The sequence below is a fragment of the Sinocyclocheilus grahami genome, unplaced genomic scaffold, assembly GCF_001515645.1.
Source record: "Sinocyclocheilus grahami isolate Dianchi unplaced genomic scaffold, SAMN03320097.WGS_v1.1 scaffold1099.1, whole genome shotgun sequence".
Classification (NCBI taxonomy): Eukaryota; Metazoa; Chordata; class Actinopteri; order Cypriniformes; family Cyprinidae; genus Sinocyclocheilus; species Sinocyclocheilus grahami.
The window spans coordinates 637437-650397 of NW_015506278.1; positions in this window are offsets into that span (position 1 = coordinate 637437).

Here is a 12961-nt window from a genome sequence, read left to right on the forward strand (position 1 = left end):
TTTTTTTTTTTTTTTTTTTTTTTTTTTTTTTTCTAAAAAGACAATAGATTTTTTTTAAATCACCAATACATTTTTTTTTTACCAAACTTTGTATAGAGATGATTATCAACTATGTTATAACAGAATGATTTGATATGCCATTTTTCTTTATGCAAAATGTGTGAAAAATAGCCCTAAACGGGTTTTCTGTAAACTAAATCTAATTTGCATATTAATGTGTTTTTGGGGCAACATGTAATGAAAGAAGAAGTGTATTAATGGGAGTAATAATTGACAAGATTTTGATAATAATATATAATATTTCATAGGAATATTGAAATATAATTTTTGTCCTTATTCATTTGTTGTGTCTCCCAAAATGCGTAATAAACATGCTTTTAGTCCCGGTGTCCTCATATGAGGACATGTATAAAAGCAACGTCCTGTTTCATAAACATTTCAATTAAATCATTAGTCCAATTTAAATAATAATTACAAAATATTATCATATTTCCATAAGAGTGTCACTAAATTAATATCAGACATTTTTGAAGATCAAGGAGAGGGGGTGGTGGTCATGTTGAAACATCCAAACATTTAGTATCTCTGAAAAGCCCTGAATGTGCTCTGTACAGGACATCCAGACTTAAAAACTGTGGCAAGTATAGTCTCAGAGAATTTCACTAAAATATAATGTCCTTATATGAAGATGCAGGGTCTCAGGAGGTTAAAATGACCTGTTGTCTTTTTCTCTGGATGCATTTACACAGAATGTGCACAGCCTATTTATGCGTAAGCAACCATAATATTCTCAGACATTTTGAGTAAAAACAAAAGGCAGTTTAAATGAATTATGCTCTTACAGAGTGTTGCTTCAAGGTCCTATTTGCAAACACCTTAATTTGGTAATATAATATTTTTTACACCTGAGAAAAAAAAAATAATGGCAGAATATGTCTGAGCATGTCTCATCTGTTGCTTGATTGCATTCAGAACTGCTGCTGTCACTCTGCTGCCTCCAGAGATCTTGCCTCTCAGTAAGTGGTAATGAACAAGACAGAATAGCAGCAAGAAGGAAAGAAAGAGATGTTGCTAGGTACGTGGACAGTGTATGGCCTGACTGAATATCATTTGTCTTCTATCTTGTTCCTCTAGTGAAAAGAGCTCATAGGTGAGGGGGCAACTGTCCTGAAAACAGTGTAGGCTAATGGCAGTCTAAGGTGAGGCACAAAATTGTGTTAATACCAGTTATTCATCTCCCTGCTACCGTGAGAGCACTTATGCTCCAAGATCATCAAATGAGTTGACCTGGAAAATTACACTTCAGATAAAGATAAACCTGTCACACAATACAGCAGCCTCTAAACATCTCACTGCAAGGGCATCAGCTGCTCAGTTGGAGACACAACAACCACTGGCTTTGTATTGTGAAATCTACACTGTAAAAGATGAAATGTTCATATAACTTTAACATAGGAATGCAACAGTAAGGATTTTTATTTTCAACTACCTAATTATTTTACACATCTTGGCTAAACTTAAAATTTGTGAAAAGTATAGCATATACATGTATGTGTGTATCGTAAGTCAATTTAAAAGTTCTATGCAAATTGTCCAAATTATTTACATGGTTTTAATGTTCTTCAGTGTGTGTGTGTGTGTGTGTGTGTGTGTGTGTGTTGTGTATATATATTGTAAGTCAATTTAAAAGTTCTACGCAAATTTTTCTAATTATTTACATGGTTTTAATGTTCTTCAGCTCAAATTTTTAAACTTGTTTTAAAACTCATATATTATTTAGTAATGTTTTAAACTAATGACTTGGTAAGACTCTGCAAGGTTCAGAAAACCAAATGTGCCAAAATTGATTAAAAAAAAAAAGTGTATAACAGACAAAGGAATAAACAATGCAAGCATATTAATTATGTATGTCCCACACACAGCATGCTGGGAAGAGGATGAATGGGACTGAAACACTTTTTAGGACTATTTTGTTCTTTTAAAAAAATAAATAATTTAATTCAGCTGCTGTGCTTCTTGCTCTGAGAAATATGAGTTTACCACAAGAGAAATGGACATCTTTCTTTTGGTAACCCACAATAATCAAATATATCTTTCCTTGTTTTTTTTTCTTCTTTTGCTATTATTTAAGCCAATTTAAATGATACAGTGTAGCAAAACAAGTTACCAAAGCATCAGTTCACATATTTTTCTTTAGTTTGTAAAGCATGCTTTTAACACAATGGGAATTACCACCGAAAACCATGCTGAGAGCTGAGTGCAAGAAAAAAAGCTGCCACAGTGGTATCCATTTTGTTAACAGTGCTTTACCAGGCACTTCTGTCCTCTCAGATAAGGGCACCCATCCTTCCGCCACAGACTGGACATTGGGTGCCACACGCTGAAAGGAAACAGACAGACATGCAGTGGCCTGCTCTCGCACCCGCTACCCTGAGGGGAGAACTGGCTTAATTGTAACATGAAAGGGGGCCGCTCTGGTCTAGTATGACAGCGCAACTATAAATAACCACATGAGTGTAATAACTGGGATAGTGGCGCTGCCGGCTTTATGGAATAAAAAGCCCATGATCCCAAAATGCTCTAGAACTCTGTGTGACCCCAGCTAGCTTTATTTTAGCTTTCGGTAGAGATGTGTTCCTCAGCATTCATTGGTTAGATGCTGATACACATTAAAGGGATCAAGCAGGCTGTGCGATGGTGCACAGCCAGCCAAAACTACATTTCATCCACCGATTCATTTTCAACAAAGAGTTATGTTATACAAAAGCCTGGTGTTTCAATGTGGAACAAACAGCATTGGAAATTTTTTTTTTTTGTTGTTTATATTGTCAGCTGGAGTTGTGCCTCATTTATGTTCCATTGAGATTTTTTTTTAAAGATTGAAAGCGTTTAAATTGTGTTCTCTTTTCTGTTTGTTAAATCAAATAAATAAGTTTTGCTTCAGTGTATCAAATATAATCACATTCAAAACATTAACACAGAACCCTGCTCAACCAATAATACATAATAAAACTTAAAAGCTAAATAAATTATGTTTCTGTATACTGTATCCACTATAACGTCTGTAGGCTTTTTTTGTTTTTGTTGCACTATTTACCTGAAACTTTGATATAATTGCTACACATGTATCTGCTACAAATTAAAGTTGTGTTAAGATCTAACAAATCTCTAAATTGTGTTAATTAATGCCAAGCACTAAACTAAGATAGATATATAGATAGATAGATAGATAGATAGAAAAAAAAAAAAGTGTATAACAGACAAAGGAATAAACAATGCAAGCATATTAATTATGTATGTCCCACACACAGCATGCTGGGAAGAGGATGAATGGGACTGAAACACTTTTTAGGACTATTTTGTTCTTTTAAAAAAATAAATAATTTAATTCAGCTGCTGTGCTTCTTGCTCTGAGAAATATGAGTTTACCACAAGAGAAATGGACATCTTTCTTTTGGTAACCCACAATAATCAAATATATCTTTCCTTGTTTTTTTTTCTTCTTTTGCTATTATTTAAGCCAATTTAAATGATACAGTGTAGCAAAACAAGTTACCAAAGCATCAGTTCACATATTTTTCTTTAGTTTGTAAAGCATGCTTTTAACACAATGGGAATTACCACCGAAAACCATGCTGAGAGCTGAGTGCAAGAAAAAAAGCTGCCACAGTGGTATCCATTTTGTTAACAGTGCTTTACCAGGCACTTCTGTCCTCTCAGATAAGGGCACCCATCCTTCCGCCACAGACTGGACATTGGGTGCCACACGCTGAAAGGAAACAGACAGACATGCAGTGGCCTGCTCTCGCACCCGCTACCCTGAGGGGAGAACTGGCTTAATTGTAACATGAAAGGGGGCCGCTCTGGTCTAGTATGACAGCGCAACTATAAATAACCACATGAGTGTAATAACTGGGATAGTGGCGCTGCCGGCTTTATGGAATAAAAAGCCCATGATCCCAAAATGCTCTAGAACTCTGTGTGACCCCAGCTAGCTTTATTTTAGCTTTCGGTAGAGATGTGTTCCTCAGCATTCATTGGTTAGATGCTGATACACATTAAAGGGATCAAGCAGGCTGTGCGATGGTGCACAGCCAGCCAAAACTACATTTCATCCACCGATTCATTTTCAACAAAGAGTTATGTTATACAAAAGCCTGGTGTTTCAATGTGGAACAAACAGCATTGGAATTTTTTTTTTGTTGTTGTTTATATTGTCAGCTGGAGTTGTGCCTCATTTATGTTCCATTTAGATTTTTTTTTAAAGATTGAAAGCGTTTAAATTGTGTTCTCTTTTCTGTTTGTTAAATCAAATAAATAAGTTTTGCTTCAGTGTATCAAATATAATCAAATTCAAAACATTAACACAGAACCCTGCTCAACCAATAATACATAATAAAACTTAAAAGCTAAATAAATTATGTTTCTGTATACTGTATCCACTATAACGTCTGTTTTATTTTTTCAAATAAATTTCCCTTCTAGAGGAAGAGTAGATAACATGGATAAGGCAGTGTCTCCCCCATCCCTATAAGACTGGGATATGCCAGCAGCATAGATAAATTCAGCTCCTAAGGCAGAATTAAATCTGTCTGTCCAGAGGGATCTCTCCTGTTGTGAATGTCCTTTTCCTTTCTTCTTTTAAACCTCATGATCAGCAAAGCTTCACTAAAATGACCCTGAGGTACCTCGGCGTGATTCACACACTAAAACATGTTTGCCCATCACATAATAGATTTTGTGATGAAAGGAAAATGCCCACATGACTATGAAACATCTCCTAGAATTTGTAAACATAAAAACGATGAGTGGTAAAATGCTTCTGTAAGGGAGATTTGAACAAATGCATACTGTATGCAACCAATTCATACTGTAATATTTCCTCTAAAAACTGAGCTGTGCAAATAGGAGTTGTTGGTAAATCTTATCAGCGCAATTACATACCAAAATGTTTACTGATTGTTTGATATCATTAAAAGATAATGTATGCTGCTCACAAAAATATGACAAGGAACAGATCAATGCAGGATTTCAACAAGGTTTTTAGAAGACAATTTGGAAATAAATAATTTAAAACATATAGTTCCAAATAAAGCTTTGCAACACACAGTATTTCTTTCTGAATGATTCCTTGTTTTTGAACAATGATTCAATGACTCACTTATAAAGATCACTTTTTTCATCTCAGAAGTGAATCAGCGTTTTTGAACAAATCGGTTGAGTAAATGATTCAGTGACTTATAAAAACAGTCACTTGTTTCCATTCAACCAATCAGTTCAGTCAATGATTTAGTGACTGAATCATAATGACAGTCTCTTGACGCCATCTACTGGCATAATAATAAAAGTTGCATGAAGTTGTAAGAGAGTGTTACAAGAGAAAAGAGAAAATCTCTATATCCATAAATTAAATGAAATATTAAAATTAACATCTGCACATACAAATAACTGAATGCACAAACTAACTTTAAATTATGTATAGTACACAGAATGTGTAACTGTGTAAATTAACATTTTGCTGAGTTTATTATGGCATATGGGCCAGTTTTACTAACAGCTTGTGCCAGTGCAAACAGTCTTTTGGCATTAAAATAGTACTGTCAAGTTTTACTTAAAGAAGCGCAGTGACTAATTAGTGCTGAAAAGGCGTGGACACCGTTATGTTTGCACTTGACATTATTGAATATGCATTTATTGGAGTTTTCCTTTAAGGTGCACAATTTATGGGAGGAGGGTATTCAAATGAATCACGCAATGCGTTTTACTAACGTCTGCGCTCGTCAAATTACTGGCAGGATTTTTTCCACATGTATTAATTTAATTGGAATACCAGAAGAACACATTATTCGAACATATAATTTGCCAAGCCATGTTATTTTTCATTTGCTTCAAGAAATAAAAGACAACTTGGAACCCTCAACTAGGAGTCACGCAACCAGGTCTATCAAAACTTCAAGAAAACCTTCATTTTTTTGGCCTTTATTTCTTTATTCTTTATTTGCGACTACGCTAATTTGCGCTGCGCTTGGTATATTGCGTTGGTCGATATGTAAATGAGATGTTGTGTCTGTGTTCTTTAATTTGCGCATTGTTAGTAAATCACCCGCAGAAATGTCCATGCCCATTGGCGCTGTTTTTGGAATTGCGCTCTCGCGCTAATTTGCCCTGTTTAGTAAAACTTGCCTCATACCTTTTTGGGTCGAAGACTAATAAAAAAAAAAGGAAATTCTAAAAAAAAAAAAAAAAAAAAACTATGACTGAAAAAAAAACACATTGTAAATATTAGCACTGCTTAATTATTTTCCATCGCTATATTTATACATACCAATGAATATTTTAAAATTTTAAAACAGCTGCTATTATCTTTTTTAGTATCACATAAGCTAGTCTGCTCTATAACATATACAACACACTTTCTGTTAACAGATTTGCTCATGTTAGATCTCTCAGAGAATATAACATGCCTCATACCTTTTTGGGTCGAAGACTAATATAAAAAAAAAGGAAATTCTAAAAAAAAAAAAAAAAAAAAACTATGACTGAAAGAAAAACACATTGTAAATATTAGCACTGCTTAATTATTTTCCATCGCTATATTTATACATACCAATTAATATTTTTAAATTTTAAAACAGCTGCTATTATCTTTTTTAGTATCACATAAGCTAGTCTGCTCTATAACATATACAACACACTTTCTGTTAACAGATTTGCTCATGTTAGATCTCTCAGAGAATATAACATTTTATCAGGAAAAGCTTTCAAATACTTATCGCAGCATAATCTGGATTATTCATGTGTGTGTTAATCATGTACTATTAGTAATTTTAATAATGAATTGGTGCAATACTGTGTTGTAATCTGTGGCGCAGTGGGTGGTGTAGGATCATGGGTTATGGAATAGGTCCCAGTGGGAGAGGGTGGATTTATCAGGAAGCCACATGCTAATTCTCTGCTATGGTGGCATCCACTGACTAATGAATAAGGGCAAGCACTATATACTACAGGCACAGGCAATATAACCAGCCACATTGGCTCTAATCTCTTCATTACACATCTCATTTATCAAACGACAAGCGATGGGTAATTTAATGGCCCCAGAATCAGCTTTCAGCCAAATGAGAGTAAGAGAATTGAGGATGCTCAGTGAAACAGAATATCTGCCAGCTAAATGAATATACAGTAGAGTCCAAAAGTCTGAGATCACTAGTGAAAAATGCTCTTATTTTGCATTTTTTCCAAAATTAATACTTTAATTTAATAATACTCTAAACACGTTTCATTACAAATTATGTTATAAGCAAAAATTTGAACGAAATAAACATGAATTTTAGAATGTCTTAATATTTGGTTTGCCTAATTCTTTGGCTTTTCACTCAAGCTACATGCAGTAAATATATAAATAATGAGAAGTCTCTTATTCTCCCCAAAGGCTGCATTCATTTGATCAAAAATGCAGTAAAACAGTAAAAACTCAAAAAACTGTTTTCTATTTTAATATATTTCAAAATGTAATTTATTCCTGTAAAGTAAAGCTGAATTTTCATCAGCCATTACTCCGGTCTTCAGTGTCACATGATCCTTTTGATTAAATTCACATGAATTTTTTGATAAATTTTCCTCTCTTAATTTTTTTCCCCTTATGTAATATCACACTGTTGGACTCTTAAATAGCTCTTAGTCTTATATTATGTAAACATTAAGATTTCCAGTGCACTTAAAATTACAGTTAGTCTGGTGGGATGAATTAAATCATTGCTAAACAAACCATATACTGGTGGTTAATTTAATGACATATTATTGCTGTTATTTAAAAAGCTAGTTATTGTGAATCCTCTGGATAATGTTTGTAATGATCGACAAACTGTTTTAGCCTGTTGCAAACTCCTATGAGGTTTATATAATTCTGTTTAGCCTGTGTGGCTAAAATTAATTACCAGCTTGTATTATACCGAGTAACACAGACTGTTCGCAAGGTTAATTTGTGAGGTATCTTGCATTTGTATGTTGTCATTAGATAAAGCCCTCCGAAGACTTCTTCTAAACATCTCAGGGATTTCCCTCCGTCCTGCCTCGGAGAGGTGTGATATGCAGGTGGTGTTGAGCGCCGCTCACTTCAGCGACTACCCCTCGAGAAGAAGCCTACATCGCTCTCCTGAGTAATTACCCAGCAGTGCTAGAGCGAATAGACTGGAAAACAACAGGCCGGTGCTAAACGTTCATTACAGCAATCACTTCAGAGGAGCACTGCACTTAGCAACTGCACAGACTTCCCCAGAAACACTTAACAAAAAACAGGCATCCAATTATAACACCATCCTCAACAAACCACATCCACATCCACTTAAAGGTCTCACACTAAGAGTCTGAGCAGGAACAGATTCAAGTGTCTGTTAGCATTAGCATTAGCCATGCTCCAACGTTTCGGTTCGAATCGGGGTCTAACGGGAGAGTGACCGGCCGATACGAGGCCCAGAAACAGATGGCCGCGGCTCTATTAATACATCAGACGACCTGTGCGGTCTAGCCAAACACGCGCGTCTGCCAGTTGCTGCCGGCTGCCCACCTGGGAAGCAGCAGGGGAATCATTTGGCTTAATTAGCCTAATGAGAAAAACAATAGGAGGCTCAATGTCCGTCAGCCAGGAAATGAGGACTGGAGAGGTCATATTGTTTTACCTTCGTTTAGCATATGCAAGTTGTCTTTGTGTCTTAGCTTTTGGAGAGGGACAGACGGTGACAGCGGGACATAAAAATGGTCACCGATTAAGTTACATAACCTTTTGCGATCCTTTTATTACAGGTGAGAGTCATTAAACAGTATTTATGGACACACACAAATAGGCAATACACAAATTTACCAAGCCAATACAAAAAAAATACAAGCTTACAAACAAAAGAGATCCCATCAGAAGCAGGGTATATTGATTCTGCGAAGCATGATTGCATTTGCTCAGTGTTTTGAACTGTTACTTATTTGCAAAATGCTCAGGATTGAAGGAGATTTTTTTGTGCGTGTGTGTATTTTTGGCTGATACGGAGCTAGCTTCCTAGAATGTTTCCATCACCCGGTCAGTTAAGGTGCTGTAAACAATTTTTTTATAGAATAGCACACAGAAAATGTCCCTACTTGACAGATATAACAGAAATAGATGTTCTGAGATATGGCACCTATCTCTGTGGGGCTGTAGGGGCTCAACTGAAGAATCTGACTGTGGGACGCTGTTGTTTTGCCCAGTGGAGGCACAGACATTTTTTTAAATTCTCATCTCATTTATGTAATCATATTCAAACATGACAAAACACACAAGAACCATTGAACTATGCAGGACAGTCGAGCATCTAACAATACTGTTGTTGCCTATTCCTTCCCATAATTAAGATCTGCAAAATTAATGAATAGCAGCAACAAGTTTTGTTCAGTAACTTCTTCTTGCATCCTGCTGACACACTGTAGCTATCTATATCTGCTGTCAAGCCAAGGACCTCTTACATTTTCAAAACTGCCAAGTCATAGGCTATATTCGCTCTCTCCAAAATGTCAGGATAACATCTTTACACATTCTAAAAATATAAAATTAGAGGACTCAGCACCACAGGCTTTAGTGATGCGTATACAGCAAACTGTTTGCTGTATCATAGTCTTTTTTTTTTCCTGTATGCAAAGTTAAGCAACAACATGCTTCAGGACAAACATATGTTCACAATAAGCAAACATACACATAAGAGAAACTGTCTCAAGATTGTGTCAGCATGACTAATGTTGAAGCTGATAGCAAATATTTTCTTGCTGTAGGCTATTCTGTACTTTATTCATGGATTTTATTCCCTATTGCTCATACTGGTCAACATAATAAATACCTGCTAGACAGATAACTTAGTCATAGTAGTAAAATGCTGTGCATCTCTATCTGCTGTAAATAGGCAAATGCTGTACAATAGGCAAAATAATCATTGGAAAATAACACAAAATGCGTAAGATAATACAAATATAAAACAACAAAACGTTTTAATTGTAAATTTATTTAATTTCTTTTAATCTTGCATTTTTAATTTTATTTTCCCAGTGATCTATTTGTTTGTTTGTTATTTTATTTTGTCAAAATAATAATTGAAAAAACATCAGCATATAAACAATAAATGATTTATATTTAATTTGTTTTGTTTTTCATATTGCTTTTATTTACATATTTGTTTGATTTCATTTTTCAGTGATATTTATTTTAGTATATGTTTGTTTTATTTGTCATAAACAGACAAATATTTATATTTATCATTTATATATTTCATTTTATTTTCCCAGTGATTGATTAACTGATTGACTGAATTTGTCAAAATAATAATTGGAAAATAAAAATAATTTAAGATCAAACAAATATAAATAATTAAATGTTTTAAATTTAATTGTTTTGTTATTTATATATTTTTGTAATCATACATTTATTTTTGTATCTGATTGTTTGTTTGTTTGTTTTATTTGTCATAAACAGACTTTTTCCACTCATTATTTATTATGTATATATTTCATTTTATTTGTCCAGTGATTGATTAATTGATTGACTGATTTTGTCAAAATAATAATTGGAATATAAAAAAAAAAATACTCAAACAAATATAAATAATGAAATGGTTTACATGTACTTGTTTTGTTATTTATATATTTTTGTAACCATACATTTGTTTAATTTTTCCAGTGATATTTATTTGATTTATTTTGTATCTGCTTGTTCATTTTATTTGCTTTAAGTCCATAAAAGCTCCTTTAATAACGACAACACTTGGCAACAACACAGTTGTCTTACTAATCTTAACCACACTGCAATGTTAGAAACTTTCCCTCGTTTAGACATGCAGCTGTTAATTAGCTTTTCTGACACAGCTGTCAATGCAGAGCTGCAAAAGCATGTAGAATCATATTCTGTCAGGTAGCTGACCGCTAATAGCCAGAATAAGTTGTCACTGAAGCTTAAGCTTGGCTTTTCATTACTTACTTCCTAGCGCCCACAGCAGCCTTAACTGCTGCCATACAATAGTGGAAAAAAAATAGGATTTGTGTGAGTATTCATACTTTAATATACTGGATATATTCTCTAGACACGGCTATTTCTCCATACATTAGGCATTCAATAAAGTAGCACGAGACGCTGAGTGGAAGCATGACTGACCAATAAAAATGACATTGATGATAAGTGTGAATAAAAGATGATTAGTTTAAAGGATGTTATGAGAGTGTGAGCTTGTCCGTTGGCTCTGTGTGAATGTGTGTGGTCTTCATCGGTAATGTAGGGTAGGGGGAAGCGGATGGGGTTCAGTGTGCTTGGGCTGAGGCTTAATGAAGCGGTAGGCAGCACCTGCGGCCCGCTGTCGATCTGGTGCCGTGTCTGGGATGGGAGCAGCTGAGAACTGTTGGCCTGTATAGGGAGCAGAGCAGAGATCAGTGCCCGACCCAAAGCATTCCGGCTGGGCCAAACTGTGTGCTCTGCCTCCATGCCAGAAATAAGCTCCAGTGGGCCACCAGGCCTTGTCTAGGCTATACGAGAAATTAAAGGGGTCATATGATGCGATTTCAAGTTTTCCTTTCTCTTTGGAGTGTTACAAGCTGATTGTGCATAGATAAGATCCCGGAAGTTGCAAAGACTAAAGTCTCAAAACCAAAGAGATATTCTTTATCAAAGTTAAGACTCTGCCACGCCCCCCTAAAACGGCTCTGTGACGAGAGCCTTGGGAACGGAGCGAGGCCGGTGGAGTAATTGCTAATGCGCGACACCTGCACCACTCACCGGTCTCGAGTCTCACGGAGGAGCTCTGGAAGGATAAAGAGGAGGAGTGACAACCGTGTTAGAGGAGAGAGGACCAGGCCTGGACTTTATTTTGTGTTTTGGTTTCGTTTGTGCGCGACAGTCGTCCGTGAGGGGCTGTCGCGCTATTTTGTGTTTATTTTGTTATTAAAGTTTTATTTAAATGTTCGCCGGTTCCGCCTCCTTCTTCCCGACTTACGAACTTTGTTACATTGGTGCCGAAACCCGGGAGGAAGGAGGGAAACGCTGTCAGAGAGCCCTCGCTGCTGAGGGGGATCGCGGTGCTGAGGAGATCGGGCAGCGGGAAGAAGCGGAGAGACCGCCGGTGGCTGCCCGAGGCGGTGGTGCTGGAACTATGGAAGACGAGGTGGGACGGAGAGCTCGCTGCCGCGCTCCTGGGTCGAGGGGGGGGTGGCTGCCGTCCGTGAGGGAGCGGAGGAGTCTGCCCGTTCGCCAGGAGGCCGGAGCCTGCTGCCATCCGCCATGATTGCGCTGCGGAGGGGGATCGCGGTGCTGAGGAGATCGGGCAGCAGGAAGAAGCGGAGAGACTGCCGGTGGCTGCCCGAGGCGGTGGTGCTGGAATGACGGAAGATGAGGTGGAACGGAGAGCTCGCTGCCGCGCTCCTGGGTCGAGGAGGGGTGGCTGCTGTCCGTGAGGGAGCAGAGGAGTCTGCCCGTTCGCCAGGAGGCCGGGGCCTGCAGCCATCCGCCATGATTGGGGAGGAGCAGGGAATGGGGGACTCGCTGCCGGCTGCCCTCAATAGGAGGAGCCATCGCCGTCCGCCAGGAGGCGGAGGAGCGGTGGGCCGTCCACCAACGATGTCCAGTACCATCGCGTGGCACCGCGAGTGAGAGCCTCTCAGTCGGTTGAGGACCAAGCGGCAGTGTGTCTGGGAACCGGACCCAGAATTTTTTTTTCTTTTTTCCTCTCTCCCCTTTCTCATCTGTCTCTCCTCATCCTTCCGTCTCCTTTTCTCTCACCTCGTCTGTCTGTCCTTACCCCCAGGTATGCCGCGGCCGCCGTGATCGGCTGCGAGGGGCGATGGGGGTATGTGACGAGAGGGGCGGGGCCGAGAGCCGTGGGAACGGAGCGAGGCCGGTGGAGTAATTGCTAATGCGCGAGACCTGCACCACTCACCGGTCTCGAGTCTCACGGAGGAGCTC